Below are 18,620 nucleotides of genomic sequence, written 5' to 3' on the forward strand. Positions count from 1 at the left end.
CCATCTTGTCCGCGCCGGCCATCAAGCCCTATCCTAATCCCATTTTCCAGCACTTGGTCCGTAGCCTTGTATGCTATGGCGTTTCAAGTGCTCATCTAAATGCTTCTTGAATGTTGTGAGGGCTCCTGCCTCTACCACCCTTTCAGGCAGTGAGTTCCAGATTCCAACCACCCTCTGGGTGAAAAAGTTTTTCCTCAAATCCCCTCTAAACCTCCTGCCCCTTACCTTGAAACTATGCCCCCTGGTTATTGACCCCTCTACTAAGGGGAAAGGTTCCTTTCTATCTACCCTATTTATGCCCCTCATAATTTTGTACACCTCAATCAGGTCCCCCCTCAGCCTTCTCTGCTCTAAGGAAAACAACCCCAGCCTGTCCTGTCTCTCTTCATAGCTGAAATGCTCCAGCCCAGGTAACATCCTGGTGAATCTCCTCTGCACCCTCTCCAATGCAATCACATCCTTCCTATAGTGTGGCGACCAGAACTGCACACTGTATTCCAGCTGTGGCCTAACAAACGTTTTGTACCGCTCCATCATAACCTCCCTGCTCTTATTAAAGATTGTTTCCACTGGTCAGCAAGGTGGCAATGAAAGGGCACAAATCTTTAGGTATATATTTGTTCTCAGAATGTGGGTGACACTGGCCAGGCTAGATCTGTTGCCCATGTCTAGTTGCCCTGGGAAGCTGGTGGTGGGCCTTCTCCTTGAACTACTGCAGTCCTTGTGGTGATAGTGGTCCCACATTGGTGTTCGGCAGGGAATTCCAGGATATTGACCCAGTGACGATGAAGAAGCAGTGACCAAGTCAGGATGTTGTGTACCTTGGAGGTGATGGTGTCTCTATGACATTTCTGCTCTTGTCCTTCGTGGTGGTAGAGATCATAGGGGAGGGAGGTGCTGTCAAAGTAACCATGGTGAGTTGCTGCAGTGCATCCCATAGGTCATACATGCTGCAGCCACAGTGCACCAGTGGTGGAAGGGGTAAATATTAAGGGGGAAAAATTCAGTTGTTTGCGCCTCCCGTTAGCGCCTTAAGAGGGCGCTAATGGGCGCAAAGCAACTAGCGCCCGGGTGCGCCGATATTTGCGCCGCTCGCGAAATTAACTGGACATTTTGTGGCGGCGTTAAACACTACCGCCATGATCTTCTGCGCCAGCAGATCGTGACGTCAGTCGAGTGCGCAACGCCCCGGTAGCGCCCCGGACCAGATATTGAGTGGCGCCCCCTGCCTTACCGCCTGCCGCTAGCAACGACAGGTTGAGGGGAGCGTTTTGCAGTCAGAAAGGGACTGGGGGAGCGCTAATTAAAGGCGACCGCTTCCTGCCTTTTTTTGTTGGTGACATTTTTGCACCACGCATTCAGAGAGAGAAACTTCTGGAGAGATTCAACACTGTGTGAAGGGGTTTTGGGTACTGAGCAGCACTTTGCAGGTTCATTCTGATTTGCCCTTCCGTGCTTCGCCAGCGCTCTGAGGTAGCGCTTCGCTGCTCAGCCTTTGCGCCTTAAGACAGGTGTGAAGCGCCTGATTTAGCGCTCCAATCACCTCCGGGGGTGATAAAAGTCAAGTTTGCTGTCTGAGGCGATAATTAGCGCCAGGCGCTAAACTTTGCGCACGGCCGATAATGGCGCCCCAAATGGGGCGATACTGAATTTTTCCCCCTAAGTCCTTTGGCAGGGGGACCAATTAAGTGAACTGGATGGTGTTGAGCTTCTTGAGTGTTGTTACGGCGGCACCCATCCAGGCGAGTGGCTTGAGCCTTGTAGATGGTGAAGAGGCGTTCAGGATTAGGAGGTGAGCCACTGGTCACAGAATATCCAGCCTCTACCCTGCTCTGGTAGCCACACTGTCAATGGCTGTTTTTCTTTTAGATAATCACAAAAAGAATTAAAAGGTCGGTTAGAAAAAAAATTCTTTATACAGAGGCTGGTTAGAAGATAGAATTCTCTGCCACAAACTGTTGTAGCAGAGTTCATAACTTCTTTTAAAATGGAATTACTTGTCTGAAAAAAGGAGTATTAAAGGGAGTGATCCAGAGAGTAGGATTAAACTAAGTGGCCCATGTCAAGAAAAACACTGGTGTAGAATAGTCTGTTTCTGTGATTTAACATTCAATGATTTGATGAATTCCATTCAATATATGTGTGTGTGTGGGTTTGTATCTACATTTGTAGTGTATATACAAATGCAAACAAATAGAGAAAGAACATTAAAACAACTTTTTTTCTCCCCATTTGTAAAGAAAAATTTGAAACTTGACAACTTGTCCCATATTACCAGAATGATTAAATCTTCACAAAGTATAACCAAGAGTCGGTGGCTTATTATGGCTGGGGGAAGTGAGGCAATAGGATTATAGCCCAAGAGGCGGGGCATATGAATGATGATGAGTAATAAGGTATGTGTTGCTAAATTATGCATGTAGCACAGCAGTTGGGATACAGTGCAACCAGTCCGACAGAACTCACAGACTCTCAGCAAACTTAGCGATAACTGTAGATGAAAAGCAAACTATTAAGAAATGGTAAGTAGGAGATATTAAGAAAATATTATCTAACTTTGAAATTGTATTTAGGTGTCAGAAATTGCCCTGATTATCGTTGTCTGAAGCGCCAATGTACTGCAGGCACAAATATTAATTGGTTTGTGTCTGGGCAGATACAACTGGAAGCTTTGGATTCCAGAGAGTTGGTTTGCTGCCATAACATTTAACTGTTGAAAAGATTCCAGTCGCTCTCCTGATTGTTCAGTGAGTTTATCGAGTAAGATTTCAGGTTTGATCCCCAATCTCTTGTGGAGTTAAGTTTCAGATGCAGTGGTAGTTGGGGGCGGGGGGGGGGTGGTGGTGGTTAGGGTGGTGTGTGCTACAATTGGCCCCTGCTCCTGTCTTTGGGAGGGAAACATCAGCTACAGCTCCTAATCGACTGTTATTCAGAGACGCGTGCTGGAAATGTAAATCTACGCACAGCGAGTGACTTGTTGCTCTTTGTGGTCAGATTGTCTCCTGATTCTCGAAGTCAGAGTAATCATTTAGGCAATGTACTGGAGTATCTGTAGAACTTAGTAACATCGGAACAGAAGTAGACCATTCAGCCCCTTATGCCTGATCTGTCCTTCAATTAGATCATGGCTGATCTGCACCTCAACACCATATTCCTTGGTACCCTTGCCTAACAAAAATCTATCAACCTCAGTTATGATAGTTTCAATTGACCTAGAATTCCCAGCATTTTCGGGGAGATAGTTCCAGATTTCTAATACCGCGTGTGTGAAGAAGTGCTTCCTGATTTCACTCCTGAATGGCCTGGCTCTCATTTTAGAATTTTGCAGCCTTGCTCTGGATTCTTCCACTAGAGGAAGTAGTTTCTCTTGATCCACCCATCTAATTTCTTTGACATTTAAAACATCTAGATTAGATCACACCTCAATCTTCGATGCTCAAGGAAATACAAGCAACGTTATGCAACCTGATGTTATAATTTAACCCCTTAACCCCCAGTATCATTCTGGTGAATTTATGTTGCACCCCGTCCTAGGCCAGTATATCCTTCCTGAGGTGCGGTGCCCAGAACGGAACACAGTATTCCAGATGGGATCTAATCAAGGCTCTGATTATGGAGGCCTTGAGTGCAGACCAGGCGCTGTGGACACTCTGTGCCTCTGCATCACTGGGAGTCATCAGGTTGGTTGTGAGGCGCAGGCTGAATGGGGCTTTCTTAGCGGGGTCTTTGAGTGCATTTGATTTTCCTGCAACATTGTTTCTGTTGCTGCCGCTGTTTTGGGGCTACATTGATGGAGATGACAGAACGGATTAGGTGGTGGTCTGTCCAGCAGTCGTCAGCTCCTGTCATGCTGTGGGTGATGCGGACGTCCTTGCGGTCCCTCGCTCGGACGATGACGTAGCCCAGCAGATGCTAGTGCTTGGAGCGAGGGTGCTGCCATGAAGCCTTGTACTTGTCTCTCTGACGAAACAAGGTGTTGGTTATGACAAGGACATGTTCTAAGCATTTCGTCAGGACGAGGGTACCATTGGAGTTGGCTTTCCCTAGTACTTTTCAAGGACACCCTCAAAGCCTCCTTGAAAAAGTGCAACATCCCCACCGACACCTGGGAATCCCTGGCCCAAGACCGCACAAAGTGGAGGAGAAGCATCCGGGAAGGCACTGAACACCTCGAGTCTCTTTGCCAGGAGCAAGCGGAAGCCAAGCGCAAGGAGCGCACATCAACCCAAGCACCCCACCCACCCGCCCTTTCAACCACCGTCTGCCTCACCTGAGAGAGCATTGGACTCATCAGTCACCTGAGAACTCATTTTTAATGTGGAAGCAAGTCATCTTCGGTTTCAAGGGACTGCCTAAGAAGAAGAAGAACCAAGGCTGTAACAACTGAAACATCACTTCCTCCCCTTTGTATTCCAGGCCCCTTGAGATAAAGACTAACATTCCATTAACCCTTTTGATTGCTTTTTGTACCTGTCCACTAGCTTTTAGTGAATTGTGTATATGTACACCCAAATCTCTTTGCTCGTCTACAGTTCCTAGTTTTTCAGCATTTAGAAAATATTCCAATTTGTCTTTATTGGATCCAAAGTGGATGATCTCATATTTCCCCCCACATTGAACTCCATTTGTCACAGTTTTGCCCACTCACTTACTCTGTCTATGTTTCTTTGTCATTTCCTGCTCCCGTCTGCACTACTTACTGTTCCTATTAACTCTCAACAACAACAACTTGTATTTATATAGTGCCTTTAACGTAGTAAAATGTCCCAAGGTGCTTCACAGGAGTATTATAAGACACAAAATTTGACACCGAGCCACATAAGGAGAAATATGGGCAGGTGACCAAAAGCTCAGTCAAAGAGGTAGGTTTTAAGGAAGACTTAAAGGAGGAAAGAGAGGTAGCGAGGCGGACAGGTTTAGGCAGGGAATTCCAGAACTTAGGGCCTAGGCAACAGAAGGCACGGCCACCAAAGGTTGAGCAATTATAATCAGGGATGCTCAAGAGGGCAGAATTAGAGGAGCGCAGATATCTCTGAGGCTTGTGGGACTGAAGGAGATTGGAGATAGGGAGGGGCGAGGCCATGGAGGGATTTGAAAACAAGGATGAGAATTTTGAAATCGAGGCATTGCTTAACCGGGAGCCAATGTGGGTCAGCGAGCATGGTGGTGATGGGTGAATGGGACTTGGTGCGAGTTAGGACACGGGAAGCTGAGTTTTGGATGACCTCAAGTTTACGTAGGGTAGAATGTGGGAGGCAAGCCAGGAGTGCGTTGGAATAGTGAAGTCTAGAGGTAACAAAGGCATGGATGAGGGTTTCAGCAGCGGATGAGCTGAGGCAAACGTGGAGACGGGCGATGTTATGGAGGTGGAAATAGGCGGTCTTAGTTATGCTGTGGATGTGTGGTCAGAAGCTCAGTTCAGGGTCAAATATGACACCAAGGTTGCGAACAGTGTGGTTCAGCCTCAGACAGATGTTAGGGAGAGGGATGGAGTCAGTGGCTAGGGAATGGATGTCGGACAAGCAGTCTGATAATACAGAGACCATGGAGGGGTCAAGAGAAGTGGTAGTCAGGTAGAGCTGGGTGGCGTCAGCGTACAGCTGGGTGTCGTCAGCGTACATGTGGAAACTGACGCTGTGTTTTTGGATGATGTCACCATCCCTCTCCCTAACATCTGTCGGAGGCTAAACCACACTGTTCACAACCTTGGTGTCATATTTAACCCTGAAATTAGCTTCCAACCACATATCTGCAGCATAACTAAGACCGCCTATTTCCACCTCCGTAACATCGGCCGTTTCCGCCTTTGCCTCAGCTCACCACTGCTGAAACCCTCATCCATGCCTTTGTTACCTCTACACTTGACTGTTCCAATACACTCCTGGCTGGCCTCCCACATTCTACCCAAGTAAACTTGAGGTCATCCAAAACTCGGCTACCCGTGTCCTAACTCGCACCAAGTCCCGTTAACCCATCACCCCTGTGCTCGCTGACCTACTCTGGCTCCCGGTTAAGCAACACCTTGATTTTAAAATTCTCATCCTTGTTTTGAAATCCCTCCATGGCCTCGCCCCTCCCTATCTCTAATCTACTCCAGCCCCACAACCCGCCACCCCCCCTCCACCCGAGATATCTGCGCTCCTCAAATTCTACCCTCTTGAGCATCCCTGATTATAATCGCTCAACCATTGGAGGCCGTGCCTTCTGCTGCCTAGGCCTAAGCTCTGGAATTCCCTGCCTAAACCTCTCCGCCTCACTACCTCTCTTTCCTCCTTTAGGACGCTCCTTAAAACCTACCTCATTGACCAAGCTTTTGGTCACCTGCCCTAATTTCTCCATATGTGGCTTGGTGTCAATTTTTTTTGTCTTATTATACTCCAGTGAAGCGCCTTGGGACATTTTACTACTACGTTAAAGGTGCATAAATACAAGCTGTTGTTGTTGTTTAAAGAAAGATTGGATTAAGAGTGGCCCTCATTTAAATGACTTCAATGGAAAGTTGGCAGGTGGGTTGTGCAGAGGCTTCAATGGAACGCTCTGAAAAAGTGCCCAGAAATGCCAAAAAAATTCAAATAATTTCAGGGCTGGTAACCGTGGAGAGACTAGCTTGCTGGATACTCGATTGTTATCATTGTTTTTACTTAATGTGGAACATGCTTTAAAACATCATGAGCACATAATTCATCCAGGAATCTGTCCTATTTGCAAACAGTTGGCCCTTTGTTATGAGTGAAAGCAAGATTGAAAGATAGTGTGGTGCGTTGGTGTTTGGATATGTGGCAAGAGAAACTGTGACTGCTGTGAATCTGAATTAAAAACAGAAAGTGTGGGTCAGTTAACATCTGAAAATGAAAAGTTAATGTTTTGGATGATTAATTCATCATATTTCATAAAAAAGGTCTCACCTATTAATGTTAACTTGCCTTTTTCAGATGCTGACTGACCCACAGAAGGAGGGATCCTCCATTAGAACTCAGAGCGGGTTCTAATGCAGTCCCAGCCAAAATGGCAACCTACTTTTGTCACCTAGGTGATGACAGATTTGTTGGGCATTTGCAGCATTTTATCTTTTTATTTTTACATCTACTTACCCCAATGCTGAGAAGCCCTGTTGATCTTGAGGGCAGAACATAAGAATTGCTAGACGGAAATCGACCAAGTTCCATCTAGTTCACCTTCTACCATCCTGGTAGTCACATGATACAATGATAATGAAGTTGTTGACTAATCATAGCAATGAATCTCTATCAATTAGTCGACAACAGACCCAGACATGACATGAAGAAAACCCCAGTCGTGGAGAGTTTGGGGAATGATTGGTCCAAAGTCACCTGTTCCTCCCAAGCATGCTACACTTACCATAAGTCATGTCTCAAATTACTCATGTATTGTAACCCAAAATGTTATTTTCTGAAAGAAATCTATCTAATTTATATTTGAATTAATCAATACTAATTGCTTCCACATTCTCCCTAGGGAGCCTCTTCCATAGATTGACCACTCGCTCACTGAAATAATGTTTCTGCAGATTATTTTTGAATTTACCCCTCTTCAAGCGCAGGCCGTGTCCTCTGGTTCTACTGTTCTGGCCAAGGTGAAATAGCTTGTCATGGTCTACATTATCTAAACCCTTTAGAATGCTAAAAACAGCATTCTGTCAACCTTCTCTTTTCCATTGAAAACATGCTCAATTTATATAATCACTACTCGTAATCCAATTCCTCCATCCCCTCAATCATTCTGGTTGCTCTCTCCTGTATCCTTTCAATAGCTGCAATATCCTTTTTGTACGGTTGTCACAAGAACTGTACACAGTATTCTAAGTGCAGTCGTACTAATGATTTATAAAGTGGTAGGATTACCTCACTATTTCAACTCAGTATTGATCTTTTAATACATCCCAATATCTGGTTTGATTTACTCACTGCCACCGGGCAATTTTGCAATAGCTTCAATTTATAGTCAATCTCTTTCATTTTCCATGTACATTATTTTCTTTCCATTTTAGTAAAAGTCCCTGGATTTTTTTGTCCCCACATGAAGCACTTTGCATTGCCCCACATTGAAATTCTTCGCCACCTGTCTGCCCAATTCCCATGTGCATTCAAATCCAACTGTAGCTTATCCTAAAACAAAAGCAATACACTGTGGATTCTGGAAATCTAAAATAAAAACTGACCAAACGACATCGACCGGAGACGTTAACTCTGTTTCTCTCTCCACAGATGCTGCCTGACCTGCTTAAGTATTTCCAGCATTTTCAGTTTTTATTGTGGCTTATCCTGTTAAGTTTTGGAGTCTTTTTTTTAATTCATTGATGGGATGTGGGCATCACTGGCAAGGTCAGCATTTATTATCCATCCCTAATTGCCCTCGAGAAGGTAGTGGTGAGCTGCCTCCTTGAACCGCTGCAGTCCGTGTGGTGAAGGTACTCCCACGGTGCTGTTAGGTAGGAAGTTCCAGGATTTTGACCCAGTGACGATGAAGGATATATTTCTAAGTCAGGATGGTGTGTGACTTGGAGGGTAACTTGGAGGTGGTGGTGTTCCCATGTGCCTGCTGCCCTTGTCCTTTGAGGTGGAAGAGGTCGTGGGTTTGAGAGGTGCTGTCGAAGAAGCCTTGGCGAATTGCTGCAGTGCATCTTGTAGATGGTACACACTGCAGCCACGGTACGCCGGTGGTGGAGGGCGTGAATGTTTAAGGTGGTGGATTGGGTGACAATCAAGCGGGCTGCTTAGTCCTGGATGGTGTCGAGCTTCTTGAGTGTTGTTGGAGCTGCACTCATCCAGGCAAGTGGAGAGTGTGATAAAAATAATAACTTCCGGGAAGTTATGTCATCACTTCCTGTGAACTGTGAACTATGAACTATGAACTGTGTACATACCTCACTTCCTGTCATGTGTCACTTCCTGTTGGACTGGTATAAATACTGGTCTGTTCAGTATTGTAAGAGGCTTCTACCAGAGGCATGGTAAAGACCTCTCTTGTATATAGTGTGTTTATAAGTTACTTAAAGCTTACTTTAAAGTTACTTGATGGTAAGCCTCCTTTTTCTTACATCAATTTAAGTAACTTAATATTTACACTCACGAATACTAGACCTTCGGACAAACTCGGAATTAAGGATCCAGGGAACCACCCATCATGGAGAAAATCCTTAGACCTATTCGTCTGGACTTGGACCCGAATGCACCAGCAGCTGGCAGGGTATGGAAGCATTGGTACCGTACTTTTGAGAATTTTCTGGATGAATGTGAAGCGGATGCTCCTGCTAGATTGAAGATACTTACCAATTATGTGACCCCAAAAGTGTTCGAATATGTTGATGAATGGGATAATTACGATGAGGTGATTCGGGCACTTAAGAAACTGTATGCCAAGACCCCAAATGAGGTCTATGCTAGACATCTACTGGCCACAGCCCGACAAGGGCCAGGGGAATCAATTGACGAATTCCTGCAAGAACTTCGCAGGCTCAGCGTAGATTGTAACTTTCAGGCAGCCTCAGCTGAGCTGTACCGCCAAGAAATGATTCGTGATGCTTTCATCTGCGGGATTGCCTCTCCATTTATACGCCAGCGTCTACTAGAAAGTAAAACACTTGAGCTACAAAAAGCTTTTGACCTAGCTTGTTCACTGGATTTGGCAAAGAGAAATGCAGGCCTCTATCAGCTGCCCAGATCTCGATCTGCTGCTGTAGCTGCAACCAGACAATTCAAGCGGTCTCAGGTGAACCCTATCATGGGGGAATCTAATTCTGATAATTCTGATGAAGAAGAGGAGGATGACCCCACTTTAGCAGCCTCTTGGCAATCTAGGAAGGAATGCTTCTTTTGTGGAGATGCTTTTCACCCTAGGAAAACCTGCCCTGCTCGCAATGCAATCTGCAGTTATTGCCGGAAAAAAGGACACTTTGCTAAAGTTTGCCTATCAAGGGCCTCTACGAGGGCCAATCCAGCTAAGGCCTACCGAACTGCCCCAATTAGGGCCTATCAAGATGCTCCAGCTAGGACCTATCAAGCTTCCTCTCGAGCTCTCTCCCGAAGAAGCACACCGAGAGTTTTAGCCACTCTCTGTGCAACGACACCAATTACAGCTGCTTGCCCACAGAACCTGTCTCATGCTGCCACAAAAATTTCAATTAAAGGGCATACCTTAGATGCCTTAATTGACTCAGGAAGTACTGATAGTTTCATTAAGGAACAGATTGTTGCGAAATTGAAACTACATGTCTTCCCATCGGACCAGGCAATTGCGATGGCCCAGTCATCACTTAATACCAGAATCTCCGGCTTTTGTGTTGTTGATATGACACTTCATGGTCGTATGTATCCCTCCACCCGACTTTCGGTGCTCAAGGACTTATGTAGTGATCTCCTCTTAGGACTGGACTTCCAAAAACAGCATAAGAAACTCACCATTGAGTTTGGTGGATCCAAACCCGGACTTACTATTTCTAATATACCGTCTAAATTACCATTTTGTGCATTATCAGCAGCTTCACTTGATGAACCCTCATTATTTGCCAGTATTCCGCCTCAATGCCAACCGATAATAACGAAATCGCGGCGCTTTAATCAGGAAGACCAATCTTTTATTGCGGCTGAAATCTCTCAACTTCTAGCAGAGGATATCATTGAACCATGTTCGTCGCCCTGGCGGGCTCAAGTCGTCATTGTCAAGAACCCTCTAAAACCTCACAAACAGCGACTATGCATCGATTATTCGCAAACCATCAATCAATATACCGACTTGGACGCCTACCCATTGCCACGCATTGATGATATGGTTAATAAACTGGCCGAATACAAAGTGTTCTCAACTTACGATTTAAAAAGTGCCTATCATCAGTTACCCTTGAAGGTCTCAGATAAGCAGTACACAGCCTTTGAGGCTAATGGACGGCTGTACCAATTTCGTCGCCTCCCATTCGGGGTTACTAATGGAGTGGCTGTCTTTCAACGGGCAATGGATGGCCTGGTTAAGCAGGAAAACCTAAGGGACACTTTTCCCTATCTTGATAACATTACCATTGCAGGTCACGATCAACAGGAACACGACTCCAACCTCCAAAAATTTCGGGATGCCCTCCATCGCCGTAATTTGACCCTGAATGAATCCAAATCTGTTGAGTCGCAACCGACCATCAACATCCTTGGCTACTGCGTAGGCAATGGTATCATTAAGCCAGACCCAGAAAGACTTCGCCCGCTCCAAGAGCTCCCGTCACCTAAGAATCCGGCTTCTTTACGTCGGGCTCTCGGTCTGTTTGCATACTACGCTAAATGGATTCCTCATTTTTCGGACAAAATCCAACCCTTGCTGCATGCTAGATCATTTCCACTGGGAACAGCGGCTGTTGCAGCCTTTAACCTTCTCAAAAAACAGTTGGAGAAAGCGGCTCTTCACTCCATTGATGAGAATCTCCCTTTCGTGGTTGAATGTGATGCCTCGGAGGTGGCGATCTCGGCTACTCTGAATCAGGAAGGTCGTCCTGTAGCATTTATGTCCAGGACCTTACAAGGTGCCGAGCTACATTATCCTCCGGTTGAGAAAGAAGCCACAGCCATCATAGAGGCAGTACGGAAGTGGAACCATTTTCTAGCTCGCCAGCACTTTACATTGATCACGGACCAACGATCAGTCGCCTTCATGCTCGATAATCGAAAACGAACCAAAATTAAGAATAATAAAATACAACTTTGGAGGATGGAACTGGCCTCTTTTGGTTATACCATTCTCTATCGGCCTGGCAAGGAGAATGTGGCCCCGGACACCCTCACACGGGCATTCTGCTCCACTATGTCATCCTCCACCCTCATGGATGTCCACAATGGTTTGTGCCATCCTGGCGTTACGCGCATGCTACATTTCGTACGATCACGGAATCTCCCTTTTTCCACTGGAGATGTAAAGAAAATATGCTCAGAATGCCGGCTTTGTGCGGAATTAAAACCTCAGTTCTTCCGCCCCTCAGATGGTATACTCATACATGCAACCCAACCGATGCAACGACTTAGCATCGATTTTAAGGGCCCAGTGCCCTCTTCAACTCGGAACACATATTTGCTCGCCATGATCGACGAATATTCACGTTTTCCGTTTGCCTTCCCCTGCTCCAATATGCTGGCGTCCACCGTAATCTGCTGCCTTGAGCAGGTATTTTCTCTCTGTGGCATGCCGGCTTATATTCACTCAGATCGGGGTCCATCCTTTATGTCGAGGGAACTCAAGGACTACCTCTCAGAACGGGGAATTGCTACAAGCAAAACAACACCATACCATCCCATCGGAAATGGGCAGGTAGAGAGGTATAACGGTATCATCTGGAATTCCGTACGTCTCGCTTTAAGATCTCGGGGCCTACCAGACCAGCAATGGGAAACAGTGCTTCCGGATGCATTGCACTCTATACGGTCCCTGCTTTCTACAGCCACAAATACTACACCTCATGAGCGGTTCTTTGGATTCCAGCGTCGCTCATCTCATGGGACATCACTCCCGTCATGGCTAACTACTCCTGGACCTGTATTACTCCGAAGATACGTTCGGATGTCTAAAAATGACCCTCTTGTAGACGAGGTCGAACTACCCGATGCCAACCCCACCTATGCAAACATACGATATTCCGACGGCCGAGAATCTACCGTATCATTACGGGATCTGGCTCCCTGCCCACCAGGACCTAGTGGGACATCGGGTGATGGCATTTCACCAGGAAACTCTTGGGACCTATCGGGTACCCCTCTCCAGGATCCTGATCGGACACCAACTAGCTTGGTGCCGGTAGAACCCCGTGCTCAAGGTTGCGACCCTCCCAGTACCACGCATGAAAGTACTGGTCTGCCACAGACCAGCTCTGCACCTCCCTCTGAACAGAGGCAGTCTGACTTTGAACCTATTGGGGCTCGTACTCGAAGCCATGATCTCCCCGACCCTTCACAGGGTAATCCAGGCCACACGGACTCTGGCCAATGGCCAACCGCATGTAAGCGGACCAGCGACCCTCTACGACGGGAATCCAAACGGGTGCGACTCTTCCTTGTTCGGCGGCTGCGGACCAAAAGGTAGACCACAGCCTCCTAAACCTGCAGGAGGGAAGAATGTGATAAAAATAATAACTTCTGGGAAGTTATGTCATCACTTCCTGTGAACTGTGAACTATGAACTATGAACTGTGTACATACCTCACTTCCTGTCATGTGTCACTTCCTGTTGGACTGGTATAAATACTGGTCTGTTCAGTATTGTAAGAGGCTTCTACCAGAGGCATGGTAAAGACCTCTCTTGTATATAGTGTGTTTATAAGTTACTTAAAGCTTACTTTAAAGTTACTTGATGGTAAGCCTCCTTTTTCTTACATCAGAGAGTATTTCATCACACTCCTTACTTGTGCCTTGTAGATGGTGGAAAGGCTTTGGGGAGTCAGGAGTTGAGATGCTCGCCGCAGAATACCTAGTCTCTGACCCGCTCTTGTTGCCACAGTATTTATGTGACTGGTCCAGTTAAGTTTCTGGTTAATGGTGACCCTCCAGGATGTTGATGCTGGGGGATTCGCCAATGGTAATGCCATTGAATGTCAAGGGGTGGTGGTTAGACTCTTGCTTGTTGGAGATAGTCATTGCCTGGCACTTGTGTGGCGCGAATGTTACCTGCGACTTATCAGCCCAAGCCTGAACGTCATCCAGGTCTTGTTGCATGCAGACATGGAATGCTTCATTATCTGAGGAGTTGTGAATGGCACTGAACACTGTGCAGTCATCAGCGAAAATTCCCATTTCTTACCTTATGTTGGAGGGAAGGTCATTGATGAAGCAGCTGAAGATGGTTGGGCCTAGGACACAGCCCTGAGGAACTCCTGCAGCGATGTCCTGTGGCAGTGATGACTGACCTTCAACCACCACAACCATCTTCCTTTGTGCTAGGTATGACTCCAGCCAGTGGAGAGTTTTCCCCCCGATTCCCATTGACTTCAGTTTTATGAAAGGGAAATCGTGTTTGACAAATCTATTAAAGTTTTTTGAGGTTGTAACGAGCAGAATAGATAAGGGTGAACCAGTGGATGTGGTGTATTTGGATTACAGAAGGCATTCGCGAAGGTGCCACACAAGAGGTTATTAAACATAATTAGGGCTCATGGGATTGGTGGTAATATACTAGCATGGATTGAGGATTGGTTAATGGACAGAAAACAGAGAGTAGGAATAAATGGGTCATTTTCAGGTTGGCAGGCTGCAACTAGTGGGGTACCGCAAGGATCAGTGCTTGGGCCTCAGCTATTCACAATCTACATCAATAATTTGGATGAGGAGACCAAATGAAATATATTGAAGTTTGCTGATACAAAGTTGGGTGGGAATGTAAGTTGTGAGGAGAATGCAAGGAGGCTTCAAGGGGATATAGACAGGCTAAGTGAGTGGGCAAGAACATGGCAAATGAAATATAATGTGGAGAAATGTGAAGTTATCTACTTTGGTAGGAAAAATAGAAAAGCAGAGTATTTTTTAAATGGTGAGAGATTGGGAAATGTTGGTGTTCAGAGGGACCTGGGTGTCCTTGTGCACAAATCACTGAAAGTTAACATGCAGGTACAGCAAGCAATTAGGAAAGCAAATGGTATGTTGGCCTTTATCACAAGAGGAGTTGAGTATAAGAGTAAAGACGTCTTACTGCAATTATATAGGCCCCTGGTGAGACCACACCTGGAGTATTGTGTACAGTTTTGGTCTCCTTACCTAAGGAAAGATATAGTTGCCACAGAGGGTGTGCAACGAAGGTTCACCAGACTGGTTCCTGGGATGGGGGAATTGTCCTATGAGGAGAGATTGAGTAGCCTAGGCCTATATTCTCGAGAGTTTAGAAGAATGAGAGTTGATCTCATTGAAACATACAAAATTCTTACAGGGCTTGACAGGGTAGATGCAAGGAGGATGTTTCCCCTGGCTGGGGAGTCTAGAACCAGGGGTCACAGTCTCAGAATAAGGGGTCGGCCATTTAGGACTGAGATGAGGAGAAATTTCTTCACTCCGAGGGTGGTGAATCTTTGGAATTCTCTACCCCAGAGGGCTGTGGAGGCTCAGTCGTTGAGTATATTCAAGACAGAGATCGATATATTTTTGAAAATCAAGGGATATAGGGATATTTCAGGAAAGTGGAGGTGAGGTAGAAGATCAACCATGATCTTATTAAATGGTGGAGCAGGCTCGAAGGGCCAAATGTCCTACTCCTGCTCCTATTTCTTATGTAGAAGGGCTCCTTGATGCCACACTCGATCAAATGCTGCCTTGATGTCAAGTGTAGTCACTCTCACCTCACCTCTGGAATTCAACTCTTTTGTCCTTGTTTGGACCAAGGCTGTAATGAGGTCGGGAGCCAAGTGGTCTTGGCGGATCACAAACTGCGCATCAATGAGCAGGTTATTGGTGAGTAAGTGCCGCTTGATAGCACTGTCGATGACACCTTCCATCACTTTGCTGATGATTGAGAGTAGACTGATGAGGCGGTAATTGGCCGGATTGGATTTGTCCTGCTTTTTGTAGACAGGACATACCTGGGCCGTTTTCCACATTGTCGGATAGATGCCAGTGTTGTAGCTGTACTGGAACAGCTTAGCTAGAGGCGCAGCTAGTTCTGGAGCACAAGTCTCCAGCACGATAGACGGGATGTTGTCGGGGCCCATAGCCTTTGCTGAATTCAGTGCGCTCAGCCATTTCTTGATATCACGTGGAGTGAATCAAATTGGCTGAAGACTGGCTTCTGTGATGGTGGGGACCTCAGGAGTAGGCTGATATGGATCATCCACTCAGCACTCCTGGCTGAAGTTGATTGCAAATGCTTCAGCCTTGTCTTTTGCACTCGTGCTGGGCTCCGCCATCATTGAGGATAGGGATATTCATGGAGCCTCCTCCTCCCGTTAGTTGTTTAATGGTCCACCACCATTCACGACTGGATGTGGCAGGACTGCAGAGCTTTGATCTGATCCGTTGATTGTGGGATCACTTAGCCCTGTCTATAGCATGCTGCTTCCGCTTTTTGGCATGCATGTAGTTGCAGTTTCCCCAGGTTGACACCTCATTTTTAGGTACACCTGGTGCTGCTCCTGGCATGCTCTTCTACACTCCTTATTGAACCAGGGTTGGTCCCCTGGCTTGATGGTAATGTTAGAGTGATGGATATGCTAGGCCATGAGGTTACAGATTGTGGTGGAATACAATTCTGCTGCTGGTGATGGCCCACAGCATCTCATGGATGCCCAGTTTTGAGCTGCTAGATCTGTTCTGAATCTATCCCATTTACCACAGTGGTAGTGCCACACAACATGATGGAGGGTGTCCTCAGTGTGAAGTCGGGACTTCGTCTCCACAATGACTGTGTGGTGGTCACTGCTACCAATACTGTCATGGACAGATGCATCTGCGACAGGTAGATTGGTGAGGACGAGGTCAAGTAGGTTTTTCCCTCGTGTTGGTTCTCTCTCCACCTGTCGCAGGCGCAGACTGGCAGCTATGTACTTCAGGACTTGGCCAGCTCGGTCAGAAGTGGTGCTACCGAGCCACTCTTGGTGATGGACATTGAAGTCTGTGCCCTTGCTACTCTCAGTGCTTCTTCCAATGGTGTTCAATATGGAGGAGTACTGATTCATCAGCTGAGGGTGGTAATCAGCAGGAGATTTCCTTGCCCATGCTTGACCTGAAGTCATGAAGGCAGGGCCACTCCTTCCTGACTGTATACCACTGTGCCACCACCCCTGGTGATGGAGGAGTTTGGGACATTAGCTGAAAGGTCGACTGGGCTGGGTGTGTAGTTGCCTTGTCTGTAGCGGGTGGTCTGTCCAGTTTTATTCTTATTATTGTGTTTCATAGCGGTTTGTTACAACTGAGTAGCTATCATTTCAGAGGGCAGTTCAGAGTCTGCAGTCACATATAGGCCAGATCAGGTAGCGGATTTCTTTCCCTAAAGGACATTCGTGAACCAGATGGATTTTTACGAAAATCCGATAGTTTCACGCTCACCATTACTGATACTAGCTTTTTATTCCAGATTTATTTAATTAACTGAATTTAAATTCCCCAGCTGCCATGGTGGTGTTTGAACTCACGTCTCTGGATCATTAGTCCAGGCCACTATGCTACCACCTTCATTAGTTAAGAATGTCCAGTCGGTTTTTTGGCTTTTATCGGTCCCTCCTCTGTCAAAAGTTACAGTCTTGCATTGCTAAATAACAACAGAAATTGCTGGAAAAACTCAGCAGGTCAGGCAACATCCGTGGAGAGAAATTTGAGTTGACGTTTTGGGTCAAAACCCTTCAAAATTGTAAAGAAAAGAAAATAGATCGAAGGCAGGGCTGCGATCGAACAAAAGAAGTAAAAGAGACAATAAAAGGTATTCGAAACCAGACGAGATGGTAATAGGCCAGTGGAGACAAAAGACAGCTGAGATTAGGTGTGAAGTGTGCTGGCAGGATAGGTGACAGCTGCCAGGTGGGAGAGAGAAACAAAAGGAAAGGGGGGTGGGGGGGGGGAAAGGAAGACCCAAAACAAAGGGGTGGAAAAAATTATAAGTAAAAATGTAATAGGGGCCGAGGTTATGATCTGAAATTGTTGAACTCAATATTTAGTCCGGAAGGCTGCAAAGTGCCTAATCGGAAGATGAGGTGCTGTTCCTCGAGTTTACGTTGAGCTTCCATGGAACAATACAAGAGGCCAAGGACAGTGAGGTCCGAGTGGGAATGGAGCGGTGAATTAAAATGACAGGCGACCGGAAGCTCGGGGTCACCCTTACAGACTGAACGGAGGTGTTCCGCAAAGCGGTCACCCAATCACTAAACGTTCAGTCCGTAAGGGTGACCCCGAGCTTCCGGTCACCTGTCATTTTAATTTACCGCTCCATTCCCACTCGGACCTCACTGTCCTTGGCCTCTTGTATTGTTCCATGGAAGCTCAACGTAAACTCGAGGAACAGCACCTCATCTTCCGATTAGGCACTTTGCAGCCTTCCGGACTAAATATCGAGTTCAACAATTTCAGATCATAACCTCGGCCCCTTATTACTTTTTTACTTATAATTTTTTCCACCGCTTTGTTTTGGGTCTTCCTTCCCCCCCCCCCTTTCCTTTTGTTTCTCTCTCCTATCCTGCCAGCACACTTCACACCTAATCTCAGCTGTCTTTTGTCTCCACCGCCTATTACCATCTCGTCTGGTTTCGAATACCTTTTATTGTCTCTTTTACTTCTTTTGTTCGATCGCAGCCCTGCCTTCAATCTATTTTATTTTATTTCCAATTTTGAAGAAGGGTTTCGACCTGAAACGTCAACTCAAATTTCTCTCCACGGATGTTGCCTGACCTGCTGAGTTTTTCCAGCAATTTCTGTTGTTATTTCGGATTTCCAGCATCTGCCGTATTTTGCTATCGTGCTAGTCTTTCATTGCTTCCTTGTCTGTGAGAATCGCTTTGCTCCCTTTTTGTTTCGACCTTTAAAGGCTGCTATCACATTAACTGGCTGGCTGGGCCCGTGACGTCACCTCCCTTCACCTGCCGGCCCCTGGGCTGAGCGCGCGCCGCGGGAGCCGGCAGAGCTCACCTGGGAGGCGCGCGCCGCGGGAGCTCACCTGGGAGGCGC

The 18,620-nt window shown here is 46.4% G+C and overlaps 1 protein-coding gene across 2 annotated transcripts in view; it reads left to right on the top strand.

The window, feature by feature from the left end:
• crybg1a (crystallin beta-gamma domain containing 1a) overlaps positions 1–18,620 on the top strand; it is a 298,573-nt gene that overhangs the window by 175,399 nt on the left and 104,554 nt on the right. The window lies entirely within an intron of this gene.

The sequence above is a fragment of the Somniosus microcephalus genome, chromosome 9 (genome assembly GCF_052327205.1).
Source record: "Somniosus microcephalus isolate GS21.2 chromosome 9, FLI_Smic_1.0, whole genome shotgun sequence".
In the NCBI taxonomy this organism is placed as follows: domain Eukaryota; kingdom Metazoa; phylum Chordata; class Chondrichthyes; order Squaliformes; family Somniosidae; genus Somniosus; species Somniosus microcephalus.